Source organism: Phoca vitulina, unplaced genomic scaffold (genome assembly GCF_004348235.1).
Source record: "Phoca vitulina isolate PV1807 unplaced genomic scaffold, GSC_HSeal_1.0 scaffold6, whole genome shotgun sequence".
NCBI classification, from domain to species: Eukaryota; Metazoa; Chordata; class Mammalia; order Carnivora; family Phocidae; genus Phoca; species Phoca vitulina.
Window position 1 is genome coordinate 40913309 of NW_022589709.1, and position 21370 is coordinate 40934678.

Genomic DNA, 21370 nt, shown 5'->3' on the forward strand with positions numbered 1-21370 from the left:
CAAAAGGAATAAACACAATGCGTGTAAAGCAGCTATCCAGTGATGACTACCATATAGTAGGTACGTGGCAAATAATAACTATTTTATGATGGCCCAATATTGTTGGAAAAAAAGAATTTTACTATGCTTTTGACTGGAAATTCAGGAAGAGATATGATATAAAAAATAAAGGCAAAATTAAGATCTATCAGAAAGATCAACTGGGTCACACTGAATACTTGGATCCAAGTAAAATTTGGATTTGTGTGGGAAGAGGGCTTCTCTTCAGCTTCTCTTTTATTTATCCCAGAAATGCATTTTTTTTTCCTTCCTTCTGGTTGATCTTATAAAATGTTAAAGCTTCCATATTTTAGATACTACAACAAGGTAGTACAAAGGAAAGAGCCCAGGATTTAGAACCAGCATATGTGGGTTCTGGTCTCACTGGAAGAAACCGAACAATTACCTTACGCTTTGCACCTTGTTTTGATCCATTGTAAAATAAACACTCTTACTCCACAATGCTTTTGAGAAAATTAAGATGAGGTATAGAACTTACTGAATACCTTGGAGTTGAGATTGGCCAAACTATTCAGCAATCAAATAAAAAAAAAAAAAATACTGAATTGGTACTTATTATTTCCTTTAAGCAAAGGACCATAAAAGATACAAAAGAAATTGGAGCCAAGGACCCAACCTAGGAGAACTAGTTGCTGATGGGACAGCAATTCACTTAAAAAGGGCACAAAATTAAACTGGCATAGTGCCAAATGTGAAAAAATGGAACATTCCATAGGGAGTGATGATGCACAGAGCTTGATCACTAACCTCCCAAGGCTACCACTCCAAGGCCACCCTAACAGAGCTCTAACCTACCCCTTGAAGCCTCATTTGCCAGGTCTTTCTTGGAAATTTGTTTCGGCCAAGTTGGAACACATGCTATCCCTAAACATGTGCTAAACTTTCCCTCTGTTTGCTCATTCTCCTTCCTTGCACATCTAACCATGAAACTACCCAGAATCTTTCCTCTTTAAAACCCTTTCCATTTATTACCACATATTCTAAATGTCACTTTTTCCATGAAGCTTTCCTAATGCTTTAACTGTTTACTTTCCACTTTTGAACCCCCATTTCATTTTGTTAGTGCCTCTCTGTGGCAGTTTGTACAATCTACTTACGTATTACCTTTCCCCTCTTGGATTAAAAGACAGAAAACTTAACCTCTTTCACCTTGTATCACTCCCAACAACTTGCTCATAGTAGGTATTTACTAACATTCTCAATATTGAGTTCATTAATAGATCTGGTTGAGATGTTTATAAATCATGCAACAAATAAATGCAATCTTAATCTTGATTGGGACAAAACAATTCTCTTGCTACCTTACTCATTTATTCCTTATTTTTTACTGGTGCTTATGTTGTATAAGCCTATAGGATACATGCAAGTAAACATCTGATTGCAGAAGCAGATGATAGGGCTGTGATAGAAGATGGACAGGATGGGCAGATCGGTGGGGAGGCGGGGTGGATAAACACTCATTCCTTAACACTCTTCAAAGGACTTCTAATGACTAAGAAAAGAATTTTCTCAGTAGGTGATCCATGAATCAGAGCATTGAATTTGACATCAAATCTCTCTCCAAAGAGGGTAGGAGCAGAATGATTTAAGCTCAGCTAGAGAGAAGTGATATGGAGCAAAGGTAGAGGAGGCCCCTCCTCTCTCTGCATATTGAACTCGTAGTCCTTTGGCAGAGGAAAATATTGGGCAGATTAATATATATTTTCATCTACCTAGTAAAACTTCGTGCTATATACAAGCCATTATTATCACAATTATATCCTTCTCTCTCTCTCTCTCTCTTTTTTTAGTAATTCAGAACAACTGTATCTTTGAAATGGTAGTACTGAAATATGGCAAACATCTTACTTTCAGCAGCAATAAACTTATGGCTAAAACGTAATGTTTCTAGTATATTCCTTCTCTATTCTTTTGGATTATAGATTATGAAAGAGATTTTATGCAGCAGTTGGTGACAAAATATATTTCTTATTAATGTGTAATATTTGCTACATTAATAATTGTATGGCTTTAATTATTGATGCGAACTTAATTGTGCCCCATGTCCCTTTTTCTTGCAGCTCAATAAAAACTATATATTTCTTTAATTAGGTTTCATTTGAAGACTAGAAGACAATGCAGGAATGGTTTCTTGCTAATTCACCTATCTACAGCCAGTAAAGAAATGGAATTAGTGTCTTGAATGTGGTTTAGTGAGAAAAATTATCTAACTGTTCTGAAAGTGTGACTTTCCTTTGCACAGTAAACCTCACCCAGAGGCCAGGGATATATAGCCAACTGAAACCGAACACTGCAATAGGGGATGGTTTTCATCCTTTCCTGGCTCTGGGGAGAAATTCCACTGATTTTAGTAGAGATAGAAAGGGAAAATTGGGGTCACCTACATGGTTATCCTACTGTCTTCCCTCTTTATATGCTGTGCTTTAGTAGAAATGTAATCTTGGTCTTTCCAGCTTGATTTCAACATTTTGCTGTGGCATTCTACTTACAATCACGGGGAATGTTGTAACTACTTTATTCTGGGCCCAAATGTTTCAAAACAACTACAGGAAATGTTAGATGGAAGGAAACTAACATTTGCTAAGCATCTGGTGCAGGTTATACTAGGAGCTTCCAATCAATTACTTCTTTAATCTCCAGGGGTCACAATAACAAATGTCAACAAGATCAGAAATGAAGCAACCAGATTGGGCTTGAGAAATAAGGAGCCCTCTGAGCTCCATCTTTCATTTTCCACTTTTGATAGAGAAATGAGTACAGAAAAAAAAGTTTAAGAATAACATTTGTAACTTTCTGTAAGAATAACAACAGAGCAAGTGCAATGATGAATTGCAATTGATACTCATATCTCAGGGTCAGACAGGCCATTCGGCGTGAAGGGACTATGGCAAACCCGAAGGCTCATATCCCATCCTGGGATTACCTACTCCGTCTTTATTGTTGCCATTTTGATAGCTCTTCTAAAATTTTAAGTGAAGCTTAAAAGCTTCATTCTTAAATATATTTATTTTCTACTGTTACATAAAAGATTAACACAAACTTACTAGCCTAAAACAATACAAATTTATGATCTCACAGTTTTCTTCCTCAGGAGTTTAAACACTACTTAGCTGGGTCCTGTGCTAAGGGTGTCATAGGCCTAAAATCAAGGTGTTAGCGGGGCCTATAATCACATCTGTACTCCACTTCCAAACTCAGTGGTTGATGGCTGAACTCATTTCCTTGAAGTTGGATGACCAACAACACTATTTTCTTGCTAGCTGTTCACTAAGGACTGCTTTTAGCTCTGAACCGTCCCCTACCCCACCCCTCGGCCACAGATCTTCTCACCACATAGAAGCTTATTTCTTCAAGCCCAGCAGAAGAAAATCTCTAATGCTTCAAATCTCTCTGACCTCTTTTAAGAGCTCACCTGCGTAGGTCAGGTTCACTGAGGATTATCTTCCCCCTTGATTAAATCAAAGTGAAATGATTAGGGACCTTAACTATATCTGCAAAATCCCTTCTGCCATATAATGTAACATACTTACCAGAGTGAGATCTCATCATATTCATAAGTCTTGTTCCTACCCCAAAGAGGGGGATTACACACCAGGAGGGGGGAATCTTGGGAGCCATATTGGAATTCCTCCTACTACAGCACCGTCTCAGGCTTCCCACAGAAGTGTAGTACTCTTTTTAAAAATGAGCTGCTGAATAGCCATGAATACTTTAACTTCCTTTTATTTTCTACAACTGTTTTGACCTCTTTGCACTATCTTATCATAGTATCTATTGGTCCAATGCCATCTACATTCAGTGCCTGTCACTATTTTAAAAACTTTAGTGTCAGAGCCTTTTTCCTGCAATTTGATAAGTATAATAAATAGTTGTCACAAATGAAATTTGCACAAAAGCTAACTGTGATGTCAATAACAGGTATAGTTTTTGTAACTGTAATGTAGGTTGATTCTTGAAATCCTAAATTTATTATTAGTACATTCTATTCAGAGGGACTTACTCTCTTGATATACATAGAAAATTCAAACTTCAAAGCATTTTAGAAAATGACAGACATCTGAAAGTCCCATTTTTATTCCAATGAAAATACCTTTTACCCAGAAGTTAAAATTTCCCACAAATATAAAAGGACTTAAAAAAATAAGGATACTAAAAAGTGCTATTATTCTCAGTAAGACAACTCATAACTATGTTGATTTAGGAAAATATTCAAGCATTTACTTGGGCAATTGTAAGGTAAACTCAGTTCCCACAATGAAAGGAAAATGCTGTGAGGAATTTTCTGGGGTTTCTTTTTAGCTTACTTGCTTCTTTACCTATAAGAATCTTTTATATCACTTTTAAGGGCAAACTATAAGAAATATTTATGTTTAGAGGAGAAATCCATTGATAAGAATTCAGATTAATTTTTAAAGTAGGTAAGTACAGCCCTATAAATAAAATCAATGATTTCCCCAGATACTTTTAGAAAATAAATAAAAATAAACCGGCTCTGGTTGTCTCATTTGTTGCTTGAACACCAAAGAGCAATGCACTGGGATTTTAAAGGGTGGTTGTATTATTTTAGACTTTACAAATCATATAAAGTAATTCATGATTTAGAAAGGAACTACTGAGCTATCTAGCTATTCTCTTTTAAGAGCGGCAGTTAAAACAAACCACCAGCTCACTTCATGCATGGAAGAAAATTCTCCAAACTCTTAAACAAATCTCCAGTCAGTTAATTGACATCTATGTTTAACAGATAAGTATTGTGTACTTCCCCAATTCTTATTGATGAATCTCTCATTCTCAATTTTAGAATTTGTTGTGTCAATGAAATGGCTGTAAGTGGATTGACTTATACTTTTTATAGTACATAGATTAACTAGATCATTTCAACCAAATGCCAATATTTTATCCCATCTAATTTTCTTTTTTCTTCTTTAAAGGTTTTATTTATTTATTTGACAGGGACAGAGAAAGAGAGAGAGCATGAGCAGGGGGAGCGACAGGCAGAGGGAGAGGGAGAAGCAGGCTCCCAGAGGAGCAAGGAGTCCCATGCGGGGCTCAATCTCAGGACCCTGGGATCATGACCTGAGCCAAAGGCGGACGCCCAACCGACTGAACCATGCAGGTGCCCTACCCTATCTAATTTTCAAGACAGCATGCTGATAAATACTCACAGAAAAATGTCCCTGTATTTATTATTTGCAGCTTGAGAAGACTGATAAGGTTACACAAATGTAATCCTAATTTAAAAGTTTAATTTGATAGGCAGTCATTTCTGAGCACTTTTGATTGTGCCAAGGGTGAAAAATTTGTGGTAAGTTTATTGTAGTCATTTGATAACAATAATAATTTCAAAAGACTAGAGAGAAGGTGAAATTAGTAATAGCAAAAAAGAAAAAGAAAAAAGAAAGCTCATTTTTAAAAGCACTTTCTTATTTTATTATTTATTAAATTTAAAAACAAAGCTAACTTTAGCTCTTGACCTACCTCTTCATTTCTCTGATTGAAAAGAAAAACTTTCCCCTGCTATAATTTGAGAAGCACTGAGCACCTTCAGCTGGCCTTGGCTTGATCCTGGTGACTAAGACTTCAAGACTTTAGTTTAAAGCATTGGCAACCTCCATTTAAAGGCAGAAGTTATCTGGCAGGGGTAATGCATAAAGTCATTATCACGTAAGATTAGTTCTGAAAGATAAATTGTCGCCTTCTAATGAGTCCCTAGCAGAATAGGGGCCAGAGCAGTTGGATTTGAAGAGGATAGGAAAAAGAAAAGTCATTCTCTAAAACACCCCAGTCACAATAATCATCCAGTGAATCTCTGCTGAGTTGAATCAACTTAGACAGCACCAGACTTTACTTCTGGGACCCTGTCAAAGAATAATGTTTTGTAGCTGAATCCCAAGGGAAACTTTGATGGCCAGGGGAAAGGAAGAACAGTTAAAGGGCAGAAACTACAAAAGGAGGTGAGGAGAGTACCCATATCTGTGTTTGAATATTTAAAATTAAGTAGGAATAAGGAAACAGGAGATGTTGTATAACTACTACCCAGAGATGTTCCTCTCTTCCCACAGTACAAAATTTAATCTGCTCCTATTTAGCTGATAATTCATTTTAGAAACCCTTGAGGATTAAATTAACATCTGAAATTCAGAAAAAAATTATAGACGTTTTTCCTATATCTAGATAGCTTGTAAATGTAATTTTCATATCATTTAGGTAAGGCAGAGAAACAAAGCTCCCCCGGTTTGTATCTTGAATTCACAGGACAATTTACCTATGATCGAAAATAAAGCTATTGGTTAGCAACTTGAATAATCACCACCATGTATAAGATTAAGCTGATCTTATACTTTTCAGATTTACAATATTACTTCCAAACTATCTAGAGCTGGAATTCAAATCTACCGTATGGTCCTTATAGCACTATATAGCTTTAATTTCTCTCTCTGGTCATTTTATCCAAGATGATGTAGATTACAAAGTTTAATTTTATACTTACAACATTATCATTTAATTTTCTCCAACAGTATACCAATAAGTTTCTGCTAGTGAATTGGCAAAATTATGATTTTTCTTAGTTTATCTTTTGCCATCCAATAATTTTTCAACCTAGCTCTAAGAGCTCTGGTTTCACTTCTTGTAGGGAAGAAGCAGCTTATTGGCACAATGCAGTAAGATCTAGGGATCTGTAACATGGGAAACTGAATGATTGTTTCAATATTTCCACCAGCAGTTTTCAGAGGGTAGGGTATTTAATCAGAAAAAACGTATCACTGAAGTTCAGGATATAAATGCCAAGACACCACATATTATAGTGGTGCTGCCCGTTGGTATCTAGGAAATCCAGAGTTCAAAGGGAAGATCCACTAACTAGAAAGAGCTTCCCAGAAAACCCAGGGAGTTCTGGATAATATTTCAAATATGCCTACTCCCTACTTGAGTGATTGGTCATATTTCCTTAATTCAAGATACCCATTTTTCACAGTTATGGCTTCCAAAATCAGGAGACAACTTTTAATCAAGGTATACTTTTAATATGGTAATATCTTTTTCTTTTTTGCAAATGTATTATTTAATCAATAGTGAAACTTAAATGATCAGTGTTTGTTTATACTTGAGAAGATAAGTTATTCCAACAAATAAATACAGGGCCAAACATAAGAAGAGTAAAACTTTATACAGGACTAATATTTGCCCTGATACCGTAAAACTTAAATGAAGAAAATCAGAAAAGGAAAAATTCTGTACCGTGGTAGTGAACTTAGCTATTAGACACTAGTTCTATGTTTAAAAGCATGTGGAATGCTTCTCCAGACTAAATTTAGTATCCTTGTGGGGGAGAGAATTTACTTGTTATTTATAAGAACTCTGTGTGTATGTGTGTGTGTGTGTGTGTGTGTGTGTGTGTGTGTGTGTGTGTTGGGGGCGAGGGGTGTTCCAATTAATTCAAAGCACATTAGAGACCTTAAGACTATACCTACAACATGACAATTAAAATTTTCATGAAAGATAAGTGATTACATGTGGTTAAAAGTGGTGATAGCAAAATAAATTTCTTTTTACTGAAAAGTTGTAATTTGACCTGTTTTGACACATTAAGGGGAGGCTTCCAACCTAAACATTTTTCTTAACTCATGAGTCAATCAAGTAATTCTAACTGGGGCTGTAATTCAGCATTCTGGCAATACAAGGAGACTTGAAATTTTCTAGAACATCTGGCTCACTTTACAGACAAGAAAAATGAGGTTCGAGAAGAGAGTCATTGGGGGGCCACCTGGGTGACTCAGTTGGTTAAGCGTCTGCCTTTGGCTCAGGTCATGATCTCGGGGTCCTGGGATTGAGCCCTGCATCAGGCTCTCTGCTCAGCGGGGAGTCTGCTTCTCCCTCTGTGCTCTCACTCTCTCTCTCTCAAATAAATAAATAAAATCTTTAAAAAAAAAGAAGAGAGTCATTGGCTTTGCCCAAGGTTGCCTAGTTAATTAGTGACAGAACCATGGGTAGAACCCAGTACTTTGTTTTCCAGTAAAACACTTTTCTCAGGGGAGAAGAGACTACCTCCCTCTCCCTGAACATGACAGAATACTGTGGTTCTGGGCAGCCTTGCCAGAACCTGAAAATTAAAACCAAGTCTCAGAGGAGTTTTGAGAAAGCAGAGCCCTAATTCTACCACAGTATTTCAGGTTGTTCTCTGTAATCCTCTGGCCACTGCAAATAGAAACAATGTCTATATGGTTTTTGTAGCAGACCTGAGAATTCTTGCATTAAAATACAGTATTTAAGCAGTCAAGAAAGTCTTTAATAAGTTAGAATCATATATCATTTTGAGAATTGGAAGTCTTGTGCAATAAATTTCATGTCATTCTCTAAATTTATAGAGGAGGAAGATAATGTCTGGGAAAGTAAAATGAGCTGTCACATGCTGGTCAGTACAGGGTCAGGACTGGGACACAAGTTTTCTAACTCCCTGTCCACTCTTTCTTCATGATACCACATAGCTTCATCATGAATGATGTCCAGGAAATGGACAGTTGCATAGGGGAATTAACCTCTGACAGCTTTCCTATGACAGATTCCTCCAGCAACACAAAGATGTGGGTGATACTTGTCCTCAGGCCTGGCTAACTCTCTATCCTGGCCCTGTACACATTTAACTAAATGTGATGTATATGTACGCGTATAAGTTGCTTGTAGGTAGACATCACTTCTGCCTGATAGTTTTCTCTCTCCTCTTTGTATCTTTTCCATCTCAGCATAATAATACACAAGAGTTCCCACAGAAAAACAAATGACACCACTTTCTCACTAGGTTTCCCTCTGGGAATAAAACTAATGGACAAACTCTGTGGGGCACTATGGGTGAGAAATTATACCTAGCTGTTAGCAGCCTCGAGCCTGACGGGACCCAGCATTACCTACCACAGTGGGGCTACAGCAAAGAGAGAAGAAAAGGTGATGCAGAGAAGGGCTTCAAAAAGGCAGACAAAATGATAATGGGGTTCACATGAGGAAGATAAAACGTAAAGTCGGAGGCTGGAAGGATGACTAAAAGGTTTGGTGAAAATGGGTTCAAGGGGCGCCTGGGTGGTTCAGTCGTTAAGCATCTGCCTTCGGCTCAGGTCATGATCCTGGGTCCTGGGATCGAGCCCGGCATGGGGCTCCCTGCTCAGGGGGAAGCCTGCTTCTCCCTCCCCCCCACCCCCCCGCTTGTGTTCCCTCTCTCACTGTCTCTCTCAATGTCAAATAAATAAAATCTTCAAAAAAAAAAAAAAAAGAAAAGAAAATGGGTTCAAGACCACACAAGGGAGACACAGTCATGCCTTTGTGCAGGTCCTGGTGTGGACTGCCTGATGACTTCAGGAAACTAGACAGTTACCTGCATTACATGTCTCAGCTGATCTACCATGGAGGCTATGATGGCCCTCTCTACAGTGCAGCCAGCCAAACAGCTGGGCGTGGCAAGCCATCTCAGACAGCCGTGGATGACTTCGATTATTTTCTTGCAACTGCTAATTCATGTCCAAACTCAATTTTTGGAAAATTTAACAATGTATTTGTTGAAAGAAACATTGGATTTCTAGAATTCTAAAATAAAAATGCATATTATCTTCATTTTAAGAAAAAATACATTTCAAAAAAAGTCTTCAAAGGGTTACAATAAGTTTCCCTCTTAAAATCTCCAGTAACTAATTTTAACAATGGCTTTCATATCTTTCTCAGTTTGCCATTTTGTTTAGCTCAAAAAAAAGAAATAATTATAACATTTCTCTTCTAATAATGTCAGGAAGTTTCCGTTATTGCCCAAAATGAAAATATTTCACTGTAGCCTAATTTCCCTCTTCACTATATAACATAAGATCAAGAGCCATAAAAATCATTATTTTCCTGATGCCTTCAATCTATTTCATAAAGGAAAGAAAGTGAAGGATAAAGCTATCTCTCAGCATTCCCAAACCACTTTGCTTTTGGAGTTTGGATATTCAGGCAACTGTTGGCTGTTTATTGGTTTGAATAACCCAAGCAAGGTACAAGATGTTAGAACTCACATCTGCTTATGCTAGAATGAAAACCCATCTGAGAATCAATGAAGCACATGGAGAGGGTCTAATTAAATCCCTATGCCATTTCCTTTAAAGCTGTCAAATTGAAATTGTAATCGTGTATTCATTCACCCCCAGTGGTGTGGTGGTAATTTTAGAAGTGGGAATATTTAAGCAATAAGACCCAACAGGGTGTGTTTTGCTAGGATATCAACAAGACTGGATAGTTCCTAGGTAAGCAGCCAATAGGCCAAAAGCAAAACCTTTCCTAAAGAGTAGGTGAATCATGAGACCTTTCTATAAGTGTACAACCATACTCATGACAAAGACAATTTTGGGAACGAGAACTCGTAATAGATGTATTTATTAAATTATACCATAAAACCATGTTAAACTATTTAATGAAAATAATGCAAAGCATTGACACATTATATCAAAGTGATAATATGTTCAACAAATTAAAAATCAAATTTCCAAGATTTCTGGATTTTGAAGTCACCATAAAATTCCAAACACTTGTTTGATCTACAGTCTTCTTTATTCTTATGCCTAATTTTGTTATTGCCTTAAATGATTCCCAACAAAAATTTAGGTGAATAAATATGAGAAGAATATATGCTCTGCAACCTGTAATTGGGGTACTTTTTGTCTCATTTTAGAGGACAGCACAGCTTTAAGGAGGAGTCTCTGGAACACAGTCTGAAATGTCTAAAAGTTCCTCACATATACTAAAAAGAAGCTAAGATCCCCAATTACTCAGGATGCTTTCTGCCCTATGTTTAAATAACAAATAGCTAAGAAAAGCAAGCAGATTAGATAGCTAATTCACTGGCTTCGTGTGGATACTGCCTGAGTTAAGAGATCAGGGGTACCTCCAGTCCTCAACATAGTATATTCTCTATGTTCTTGCTTCTAGGCTATAAGATTTCTTACTCAATCTAGAGGCAATGACAAAAAAAAAAAACACAAAAAACAAAAAAACGAAGAACGAAAAACCAAAACCACAAAACACACACACACACATCAGAAAGAAAGAAAGAAGACATAGTTTTGTAGATTAAATTGTTAAACTGCTTTCCTTGATATACTTTCTGACTGGAAAATTCAGTAAATGGAAGTAAAAAAAAAGCTAGCATGACAGCATTCTAACAATCCACATATAAAAAATTCCTCCTTTTACTCATCTTCTCTCATTTTATACCCCTCCATCCTCCTCTACATCCAATCTCAAACAGAGACACATATGTAGGGATGAGTGTCAACTGCTCTGCAGATATAACCCAGGCAGGAAAGATCATCAAGGTGGAACAACAGAGAAAAAAGAAAATAGGGAGTTTGATTCTGTTTTAGCTCTCCCTACTCCTATGCCAGCCCCTTGTCTACACAAAAGCCTCTAAGAAAGATTTTCTCAGCCAAGTGGACAAATACAGCAACCTCAGAGAAAATTAAGGAAGGTTCCATTGGGCTCCATTCTGTATGTCTAGGGTAACCTTCAGGGAAGAATTATGATAAGCAATATTGACAATAAAAAAGTAAAATGAAACAATATCACTTCTGTATAAAAAACTATAGAAAACTGAGTAGAACTAGAGGTCACACAAGAGAATGAAATAACTGGATAAAGGGAGGGTATCCTTCCCACCTTCCTCTCCACTTGGCTTAAGCCCGTTCAACTTCTGGTGCCTGGGGATGGGGAACAGGGTGGGGGTGGACACTTAGGAGAATGGAAGTCTACTGTTTTGATCAAATAAATTCACCTTTTCTGATCTGATTCTCCTAGAAAACAAAAATCGCTCCCACCATGAGTGTAGAGAATCCCCATGATTATAATGCCAACTCACACATTACATTCTCTACCCTACACTGGCAACATAACTATATAGAGAGGAACAGAGTTTACAGGTAAGTAGAAGAAAGATAAAATTCATAAATGATAAGCAAGAATTCAAAACCATCAGCATACCAGGAGAATCCATAAATTGCATCTCTCTGCAGTAAGACAGATCCCCAAAATTAGTCAGTGACAGGGAGAACATACACAAAGTTACGATAAAATTCCAATATTGAATTCTTATAAAAAGAAGCATAAAACTTATATGTCTTGGGACTTTTCAAGCAAAGGTCAACATTTGAATTATAGGGAATTGCTCTTTTAGGCTCTTATTTTACCTGAGCCAAATTTGTCCACACTTAGGAAGAGTACATTGCTCTGAAAGAGCACATACTCCCACTGTCCAGGATTAGTGATAAATAACTAAAACATCTGCAGGGAAAAAAATTTATTAAATCACTTAATATTAATGCTCATTGGATAGCAAATTTGAGGGCTCAAGTTAATTGAGCATTGACCAATAAACTTCTTTAGAGGTGTCAAATACATAACCCCAAATTAGAAGGATTATTTCATAGCTTTATCTCCACAAAAAAGTGATCAGTTTCAAATATAAGTATTATCCCTCAAACTAGAATATTCCAGTGTTTTTTTATAAAGGACCCATATAAATGGATTTCAGAAACTATCTTTCACTTATAACATCATTGGATATGCTTTTTCACTTTTGCTGGGTTTTCACTTTTACATATAAAAATGACATAAATGTCTACAGTGAAAGAGATGTCTCCATTTAAATAAATGTGCTGATTACTAGCAACTTACACTAAAAGGAGAGAATTTTAATTTTGTTGTTTTTAAAAAAAGAAATAATTTTATAGCCTTCATCACATATATCCAAAACAAAAATGAACCATTTATAAGTACTAAGCATTATTAGCACCTTAAAATATAAGTGATTCTCCTACAATGTCAGCAGGTTACTATTGAAAAGCAATTCATTATCTAATTGGTCTTTGGCCACATAAGAGACATGAACATGTAGAAGACATGCAGGCCTAGGCATTTTAGATTAGATAACACCTGACCTACCTTGAGAGAGAAAAATAGTAAAAACCTGTTAAAGTCTCTGCTGTTTTAATTAGAGATGTGGTATCATGAAATACTTAATGCTTTCTTTCCTGCTGCTGGAAAAACACCTGCTCCTCGCCCATTATCTGATCTTGTCAGTGCCCAAAGAGTGAAGATCTAATGTTCACTGTCAAATGGCATTCTCAGTAGTACATCTCAACTAAACTCTAAATACAGAATGATGGCTTCACAGAGGAATAATGATCCAAATAATCCTAGTAATAACCTTGCTTTGGAAGCAAAATATTTGCAAACTTTCCTATTAAATGTAGTTTTTGTCACACCTGTGTAGCCTTGCCAAAGGCATGCTGAGATCTCAATGGTGGGCCAACATGAAAAATGAAGTAAACTGGAATTGTGTTGAGCCAAGCCTAAGAAAATTAATTTAGCTGTAGGTCCAGCCATCAAGGAACCAAAACGGTATGCCTAAGAGAGCATCACAATCTCAGAAGTAATCCTGACTGGTGTTTTTGTACAGGAATCTACACAGCTGGGAAGCATGCCAGAGCTCATGCTTTGCAGGAGAGACTGGTAGAGAAATGGCAAGAGCTATCAAACAGGTAAGCATTTGGCCAAGGGGTCTGGGGCTTGTGGCAGAACCCTGTTCCAGCAAATAGAGCTGAATGACACTGGAAAAGTAAACACAGTCATGAGAAGGCACAATTAGATCAGGAGATATGGCTGCAGTTTTGTAGGCAGTGGACTGCTCAAGCCCAAGCCAGTCCGAGTATCAGACTGACTGAGAACAATAAGGCTAGTGCCAAGTTTCCCCACCGGCAAAGATGTAGTTTATATTTCTTTTCCAGTGTTAGTTCCCTTTAGCTCAAAACTGGACAGAAACGAGCCTATAAGTTTAAAGTTTTCAATGTCTAAAGTTAAATGAGGCTAGAGAAGGTGTAAATCTACCTTTATGTGGTCATTTACATATTTTTTCTATCCAACACTCACAGAAATCACTGAACACACACACACACACACATACACACGCACACCACAGACATGAACACACATTTGTTAATACAGTATGAATGATTTTCTTAAGTCTGTATTTTACAAAGGTCCAGATTTATTGCTGACTGCCGAGTCTCCTTAATTTATAACAACAAATAAATCTTACTTAAGATTAGGAAAACCACATTAAGTTTATGATCTTTGACATTCAAGCATATTGTTTAAAATGTTCAAAAAATGATGAACTTTACTTAGAGATGAGTTTCAGGGTATACTTCATCACAGATTATGAAAATCAGTGGAAAATGTACAGTTGTGAAATAAACCAGTGGGAATATACAGATTTCCAATTCTGCGTTCCCTAATTTTAAGCTCTTTATATCCTGATTTATCAAATGCAAACTTTGAACTTCTCCAGTTGAAATATTTCTTAAGTTCTAATATAGAAGGATTTATGTATACTCCCCATTGTTTCATTTACTTAGAAAGCAGATTGAAAGAACAATGATGCTGGATTTCAGATGTCTGGAGGAAATACTGCACGCGTGACATCTGTTTTCCCTGGAGATTTGACACACATTTGCTTTAATGTACTGGTGTGTTCCTCATTACCTTAGAAGCTATATGCTAAAAACAGGAGTGTGTTTCAGTTTTCAAGGAAAAGAAAAAAATTATAAATCCCAAAGCCCTTCTCTCTGATGAACAATAAATTAGGGTTAAGCTTTCAAAAAAGAAAAAATGCAAATGATCATGTTTCTAAATGGCCCAACTTTTTAAAGATTATGTGTAAGTCTTCCATAAGCCTTCCATACATGTTAGTTTTTCTTGTTATTGAAGAATTATCCAGAGCCAGAAAGAACATGTCTTTGAAAATCAACAGCTAAATCTGCATCTCTAAATAGCCTGAGTCACCAATTTAAGATGTTTGAGGTATTAATCCTCTGGAAAATTATTTGGCCTCCAGAAGCAGTGAATTGTTAAACATCTTTGGTGGATACCCTGGAGTTTTGCCATAAACTGACACATGAAGATCCATGCCGAACACAGAATGCCACTATTCCACACTATACCAGCTGGCTTGTAACATCTACATCTCTGTATAATTTCCCTTAATAAAAAACATGTAACATATCCAAAACACTTCCATGATTCCCATTCAGTATCTGTTCAACCAATTTGAAAATTGAGGAATATTTCCCCCTCAGATCACCTAAACTTAAAAGCTTTTGTAAGGTTCCTTCAGAGTGAAGGAACACAATTCAGAATGATAGTATGAAGAATAAAATGTATTCTTGAAGTTCACATATCACATGGGTAGATGAGATAAAATCTTTTTCTTTCACTATGTCTGTCCTTTGCCTGAGATGACCACATCAAATGATCAGATGTTACTCTGCAGCATGAGAACTAGATGGAGCAATGAAATCAAGTGTCTCGAATCATTTCCTAAGTCCAGACAATGATAATAAGCATCTCTTGAAAGGTCTAAGCCAGACCCATTAGTGAACATGAGCTGTCTCACATCAGCTGAAAGGAAAACTGTCTCCTGAAATTAAAGAGCAATTGATATCAACATTTGCTTTCTCCTGGCACCATCTTTAGAATCTTGGATTCAGACCTTTGACTCATGCATCCTGATGCACTTAAATAAAACTAAAAAGACTTCAATATACCCCACTCAGTGAACTGAAGTAAATAAGTGAATTGATTTAGTGAATTGCATCCATACCCTTAATTAAATACATTTCACAACTTAATTTGGAGAATTAGAATTAATTTTGCATTTATTATAGTGGCTTTTCCATTAAAAATAGAGACACCAAGGAGGTCAGATTGAGTTAGGGATAAAGGTTAGAAGGTCCTATTAAAAAGACTAATAAAAAGTGATTTAAATGTCACCATTTCCCTGCCAAAATGTATACGTGATATTTTTAGTTTGACATGAAAACTCCATCCTTGTTTGTTGGTGTTCACTTCTGAACATAAATTCTACAGTTTTCAGAAAGAGATGATATGTGTGTATTTAACAGCTAAAACACTGACAGGATTGGAAACCAAAATCTTCTGTTTATCCAAAGGTTAGATAGAGTATATTCAGCCACAATATGAATGTAGATTACCTACATGAGCTTGCCAACAACAATCTTTAGGATAGAACAGTAATTTAATGCGCACCTTAGCCAGACACCCAGCAGAGAGAGCTGACCAAGTCTAGCTGACTGAGGCAAGTAATCATTAGCAAATATCTCTGCTAAGATGAGATTTAATAGTTTTTATGGTCTATATCTCTATTGGTTTGAATTTTTTCAAAGCCTCAGAAACTACAAAAATATTAAAGTGAGAAGTCTTTATTGATTGAAAGAATAAAACAAATTGATTAACAGATTGGTGGATGACTGCATGTATAGATGGATAGATGAATTTTCAAAGACTTTAATTTATAATATAGTTTTTATTTAAATAAAAAACCAAAGTACTTTACTTCCTTTTTATAATATCTGGTTTGAAATTGTATCCAGCAGGTTGAAGACAGCTGAGGGAGCAATTGGGGAAATTTTTCCTTAAGAGACTATAAGGACACAATTCATTTTCCGTATATTACAGATATTATCATGGAAGATAAATTGAAGAGATTCCAAGAAAGAGAAAGAAGTCATGATTTAGATATTAATTCTTCAGTCAAGAAGTTTACCCTCAGAAGACTCCATTTGTTTACATTTTTTACAAAACTATATTTCAAACATCTTGGCTGGATATATGCACTTCATCAGAAAAAGTAACTAGTTCATGATTAGCTAGATTCTCCATACACCAGGATCATCTCCAGTTGCAAATTAAGTACCAGTGGAAGTCAAATCAGCAGAGTATAATTTATTAAGCTACTGCTGTGTTAATGCAACCTCCAAAGGTAGCTCATTTACTATCCAGGATTTGATTAGCCCCTAGAAAAACCTGGTTCATTTTATTCAGATAACGCTATTTCAAACCATAAATTTCACAAACTGACCCTCAGAGACAAAATACCTGTGAATTTAAGTATTCTGTAATTTACAGAATTAAGAATTCTATAAAATTCTAACTCATTCATTTTCCATCCACATTGACACCTTGCTAGTTGTACAGGGAGTTATAAAATATGTAATCCTGCTATTTTTCAAAGATAAGTTAGGCAATATCCCGGGGAGGCATATTTTGCTCAGGAATCCTTACACCATTATGATACTACCCAATATGTTATGGCAATTGTAATACTTTGTAGACCAGTGGAAAATATATCTAAAAATAACTGTGCCATTTCTGAGCAAAAGCAGAAGTAATTGATGTTTCCTAGAAAAATGATCCCACCTGGCTTTGTAGAAGAGCAGCATGAGTGTTTCAGTGACAGGTAGATCCAGAACAGAGCTTTGTCCTCAATATCATTCTGATTCTCTGAAACCCCAAAGCAAGGTTCATAGAGATTCTTTAGAATGCTCCACTTGAAAGCCAGATTACACTATTTAAGTGGCCTATGGAGTTCTGTATTAAAGGCTCCCTGCTGCTCAGGCATTTTTCCCATTATAATATATTGCTGTGGATTTAACACTGTAGATGTTCTAGCATTTAACTAATATGGCTCAAAAGGTTGTCATTGGGGACGCTTCTAAATTATATCACTGCAAATAAACCTTGCTACAGAAAGAACTGCTTATTTAGCAAAGACATTTTATGGCATATTTGCATAAAAATACTACTTCTGTCTTTCAAGTTCATCTGTAACACTGCTGCTGAGCAGAAGAGCATTAGATGTGTTACGAACACAAGCGACTTTGGCAGCAAGCTAATTTGTAAATGCATGTGGCAAACTTTAAGTGCACCACAATGCCCTAACTTATACCCTGCCTAACTCGGAGATGTTTGCATAATAGAAAAAGAGTATCAAAAATACTTATTACTCAGCTCTTCCATTTAGCTTAGGGGAAACTGGTAATCAACCACTGGATGTTAGTCCCCTGTCATATGTGGCCTACAAAGCTGGTGAATGAAGCAATTCAAGGCAAGGCAGTTTCCAGAGGAGAATGAAATATTGGCCACATGGTTAGATTGTTTGAAGAGATGTTTTTTAGCCCTCTTCTAACACCAACCAACAGTGAATGTGAAAGCAGACGTGAGAACGAAAGGTATTTACCAAGCCTTGTCATGTCCTCTTGATCTCAGTTGAAAGCTCATGCTTGCTGGTACTGAAGAACATGAAAACAGCTTAGACTCAGAGAAGCCTGGGTTCAACATCTGTCTTAATGTATGTGCTATGTGCTCTTAGACAAGTTGTTTGACCTAAGACTCAATTTCCTCATATTTTTTGAAATGTGTATAACATACTGACTTTGGTGGTTAAGAAAATTTAACAGCCTTTTCAGTTAGATAAGGCAGGTACTTTTACCTACATTCTGTAGACAGGAAAATTAAAGCTCAATGAATTTAAGAGAATCTGTACGAATTTAAGAATTTGTAAAATGTCACATATATAAATAATAGCAGAGCTGGGTACAAAATCCAAGATGTTTGGCCCCTGACTTAAAGGTATTTCTGTTCCAATATGCAGGATTCTCAATTTTCCTAGATTTTGCTGGGTGTTCTGACCTCACAGATGTACACATAAGCTATTTTCATTTTTAAGCCAAACAAATCTTTATTTATTAAAAAGTGAAGAAAAAACAAAACCTTAAACAGCTAGTCAGGTTGAAACTTCACATTTGCTTTTTTGAAAGTCTGTCCACAGGTCTCCTAAACTGTTCCTACTTTTCACAGATTCTTCCTTTATTTCAACTCTGAACTCAAAAGATACAAGGCTTCCACTTCTCTCTGAGATTCCAGCAGTGTCCTGTGATATAAGGAAATTGGGGACAAAGGAGGCCATTTGTAAGTATAAGCCATCTATGGATTGAATGTTGACTGGGCACGTCCCTCGCTGCTTACTATAACTTTTTTTTCTCTATTGAATTAATATGATCATTTCAAAAAATTATATTACAATATGGTCATAACAAAATATATGCCTACAAATTAATTTATTTATACATTCAAAGAGTATTTTAAGTTAGAACTTATTCATGTCCCTTGTACAATATACCATACTATGTAATTTATGTATTTATTTCTTTTATTCTCTCATATCTCACTAAAAATAAAATGCAGGAATGTGTAACTATTGTCACCATTTTATTCCCAATTTTAGAAAAAGTTTCTAAGACATAGACATGTATTAAATATTTGTTAAATGAATGAATGCATCCCTCAATCAAATACATACCTTAAATGGGAATATGAATTCCATCTGATACCAACCCAAGCATTTTTGCATTGCATCATCCTTTCTCACCTATTTAAAGTGAATTTCTCACCTGTTTAAGGTGCAATTTCCCCTTCTTTTTCCTGCATCATCAATGTATTACACTATCAAATTCTTCCCATCCACTTACAGCTATGCATTAATATCTATCAACTTGAAAAAAAAAAAAAACCACCTTGACACCATAGCTCCCTCCAGCTGTATCTTCACTTGTCTGCTCCCTTTACATGAAACCTTTTTTAAAAAGTTGCCTCTACTTCCTGAATCCACTTCTTCCCTTTTCAATACTTCTTGACACACATGCCTGAAACTATAATTGCTTTTGTTAATGTCATCAGTGATCTCCATGTTGTCAAAGCTAATGGCCAGTATGGTTTTGAAACACTTTCTTCACTTGACTCTTAGGATACCATTTGCCTTTCATTCTCCTCCTCTCCCACTGGTACGTACTTATCTTTCTAACCTTGAATCACTGGTATGTCCCAGGGCTGTCTTCAACACTCTGCTTCCATCCTCTATTGACACTTACCATCTAGGTAATCTCATTCAATGGCTTTAGATATCATCTATATGTTAATGACTCTAATTTTAATCTCTATCACTATTCTCTCTCTTAAACTGCAGACTCATATATCCAATGCTTATTTCACATGTTCATTTGAATGCCTGAAAAACACCTTAAATTTAGCATGCCCAAATGCAAACTCTTGGTTCCTCGTCCACCCCCAAAATCTATACTTCCCCCAATGTTCTTCATTTCAGAAAAGGGCACCTCCATGATTTCGGTTGTTTATGCCATAAAACTTACTGTCATCACAGGCTCCTCTCTTTTCTCTCACACTCCACATTCAATCCATCAGTAAATCCCATAAATCCTAGCTTCAACATATATTCTTAACCAACTATTTCTTAATACTTCTAACACCATAGTTGAAATCACTATCATCTGTCACCTATACGACTACAATGGGCTTCTAAATGAGTCTCTGTGTTTCTTTTTTTTAAGATTTTATTTATTTATTTGAGAGAGAGAGAGAGAGAGAAAGAGAGCGAGTGGGGGGAGGGGTAGAGGGAGACAGAGAATCCCAAGCAGACTCTGTGCACCGAGTGCAGAGCCCGATGCAGGGCTCAATCTCATGACCCTGAGATCATGACCTGAGCTGAAATCAAGAATCAGACACCTAACAAACTGAGCCACCCAGGTACCACAGTCTCTACGTTTCTAGCCATGCCACTCTTACAGTCTCTTCTCAATACAGTATTCAACAATCTTTATAAAACATAACTTAAATCATGTCAGGAGGACCTGGGTGGCTCAGTCAGTTGTCTGCCTTCAGCTCAAGTCATGATCCCAGTGTCCTGGGATTGAGCCCCACATCAGGCTCCCTGCTCAGCCCGGAGTCTGCTTCTCCCTCTCCTTCACCTTCTGCCCTTCCCCCAGCTCATGCTCATTCTCTCTCTCTCAAATAAATAAATAAAATCTTAAGGAAAAAAGAAACGTAAATTAGATCATGTCAAAACTTTGTTGACAACCATCCATTAGCTTCTGAAATCACTCAGAATGAGACCCAAAGTCTTAACCACAGTATACAAGACCCAAATCATCTCCTCCAACCTACCACACAAATTCTCTAATTTCATCTCCTATCATTCTCCTATGAATTATGATCCAGTTAACACTAGACTCCTGAATATTCCTCAAATATTCCAAGTACCACCCCCCACCTCATTGTAATCATATTTTCCTTTGCCTAGAAAATGCTCCCTCAAAATGTCTAGTTGGGTTTCTCTATCACGTCCTCAAGTTCTGTGCTCAAATCAGACACTAGGTGAGAAGGTTTCATTGACCATTCCATACAAAATAATGTCCTACCCCCCAACTCTATATATCTTTATCCTTCCTTCACAGCATTCATCACTAGCTAACATATATTATTTGTTTATTGCCTTTTTCTCTGCTTTAGAACATGAGCTCCAAGACAGCAGAAAAATTATCTGTTGTGTGTATTGCTGTATCCCAGTCTTGAGACAGTTCCTGATACA

General features: G+C 36.5%; 1 long non-coding RNA gene across 4 annotated transcripts in view; it reads right to left on the reverse strand.

Moving 5' to 3' along the window:
- LOC116632254 overlaps positions 1–21370 on the reverse strand; it is a 430473-nt gene that overhangs the window by 325082 nt on the left and 84021 nt on the right. The window lies entirely within an intron of this gene.